Source organism: Octodon degus, unplaced genomic scaffold, assembly GCF_000260255.1.
Source record: "Octodon degus isolate 3935 unplaced genomic scaffold, OctDeg1.0 scaffold00017, whole genome shotgun sequence".
NCBI classification, from domain to species: Eukaryota; Metazoa; Chordata; class Mammalia; order Rodentia; family Octodontidae; genus Octodon; species Octodon degus.
This window is the reverse complement of record NW_004524593.1, coordinates 3,999,030-4,001,459: the sequence shown is the minus strand read 5'-3', so window position 1 is coordinate 4,001,459 and position 2,430 is coordinate 3,999,030. Positions and strand designations below refer to the sequence as shown.

Below are 2,430 nucleotides of genomic sequence, written 5' to 3'. Positions count from 1 at the left end.
ATGGTGAGGCTGGGGCTCTCCACTGTGGACACTGCAGCAGAACAGCAGAAAAAAATGCAGGAGTACCTAGCAGTCAAGGAAAACTGAAGAACCAAAACACCAAGCCTTACCTAAAAGCCAAGACAAATTGCCAAAATCCATCACCTTCTAAATCTACCATTAAACCCAAAAAGGATGGTACCAACCATGCTGTTTTGCCTGTCAAAGCTGCAAGGCCTATCAGCATTAAACTCCAGTCCAGACCAGCTAATATAACAGTGTCCCAGAAGCCAAAGTTAGAGGCACCAAAACTAGTGGGCAGAAGTCTGACTGTAAGAGGTATTTCTTCTAACCCAAACTGTAAACCTTCCAGCAAGTCACCAGCAGCATGAAGCTGGATCATCTGCTGAAGGAAAACTGTTGAGAAAGCCCATGAGGTCACCTAATGCAGCAGATAACAACAGGTCAGGCAAATGCAAGATGCACAGGTTCTGTGGGTAACACCCAAGTTGAAAGGTGGATCTTTCCAAAATCTTTGGATGGACTTCTCATAGTGTTAAACAAAGAGAACATGCCTCAAACCTTATCAGAACCTAAGAAGCCAGATCCTGCATTATGTAGCACAAGCATGTCAAAGACTAACTCTTGCAGTCAAACCAAGAGTAATTTGACAGCTAAACAAATTTTGGGCAAAAGTTTGGAGAATAGTGCTAGTCTGAAAGATAACATTAATAAACAATTTGTTATAAAAACACAAATAAGGACTCTCCCAGTAAAGTTACAGCAACCCTCTAAAGGAGCAGAGTTTGCAAGACCAAAAAAGCCCACCAGGACAGTTCCCTCTTACTTTGTTCAGACCCTTGGTAGAACTCAAGCATCAAAGAAACCAGAGGTGAAGAACATAAAGGATGTAAAGATTAACAGGGACAAATATGAACTATCAAAAGTAACTAAGGTGCAGTCATACACTGATACTGAAGAGAAAGTAAAACATGCCAACCCCAAGCCACACCCCAGTTCACTACAGGGAGGACCTACCAACCAACCTCCAAACATCAGGCAAGATCAGAAGACCACACAACCTTGTTTTAGGTCCCAGACAAGTGTACTGCAAAGATCAAAATCCATAAGCCAGAGGCCTAATTTGACAACCAGCAACTTTAACTCAATCATTCCAACCACTCCTGGCATAAGGGCAAATAGAACTAACAGCTTTCAACAAAGAGCACAGACTGTAGACCCCAAGTTGAAAAAGACTTTTCCCCCGAAGTGTTTCCTTTTCAAGACAGTTCCCAAAACTCAAGCTAATATTACAATTGGAAATGGAAGAGGAGTCCCAAATGGTACCCATACTAATCCCAATGCTATAAAGACAACAGCAGAGGATCGAACAAAACAGCTAGGTGAATCGCAGAAATCTAAGGGGAAAATCTATAAATGGCCCCCTATGGAAATTAAAACAAAAAGACAAGTCATAGAGCAAATGAATATTTTATTCTGGAAGAGCACAGAAAAAGAGGAAGAAAAGAAAGCACAGTTGAACCTGTGCAATAAGATTAACAGCTCTCTGGCAGAATGTCTGAGGTTCACTGAAGGGGGTGTACTTTCTAATGAAATATTTGCCATTTTGTCCAACATTCCTAAGGCTGAAAAATTTGCTAAATTCGAGATCTGAAAAGCAAAGCTACTGACAAGAAAAGGCGCCTTTGTTGTCAATGGGCTGTATGAAGAGGCCATTAAAAATGGAGCAGAACCAATACAAGAGTTGCAGAAAGCTGTTCTGAATATTTTGCAAGATCAAAATAGAGCTACAGAAGGAACCACCTCTGATTCTTTATTTGCTGCAACTAATACCAGACCAATGAAAGAGCTGGCCAGGAAAATGGAACCTACAGAGTCCTGTCTTCCAGAGGACAAGGACCAAGTTCCAGCAAAGTCCCAAATACCTGAGACAGGGCAGGATAATCATCCTGGTATCAAGTTACAGATCTCCTCCATCCCTAGTGTAAGCAGAATGCCGGAAGTGTAAGACATGAAGCTTATCACTTCTGTGTGGCGTTCAGCAAGGATTGAACCAGCTGTGTCCCGCTACCAGGAAATGCTGCAGGAGCACGACTTGGTGATGGCTTCTCTTGCCGAGCTGTTAGAAATGGAAGAAACAGAGTGCTTTGTATTCTGTAAAAAAGAAGGCTTGCCTGTTAACATTGGGGTTTCAATCCCCTGAATCATAAAATTTCTTGATGCTTTTTAAACAAAAAACAAAATTCTTTCAGAGTCTCTGTAAGACTCCTTGTCCCGATGACCTGAAAAAGCTCATGTAACAGCAAGACATCATGGATACAGATTATGGATTCTTAGGATTTAGAAAGCCAGTCACTGGGTTCACTCTTAAATTCTATATCCCCATGGGAAAGTCTTCAGTTATGTGAGTAAGATCATAGTTTGCTACAG

General features: G+C 41.6%; 1 pseudogene; it reads left to right on the top strand.

Moving 5' to 3' along the window:
- LOC101581741 lies at window positions 1-2,210 on the top strand (annotated as a pseudogene).
- The last annotated feature ends 220 nt before the right edge of the window (window positions 2,211-2,430 follow it).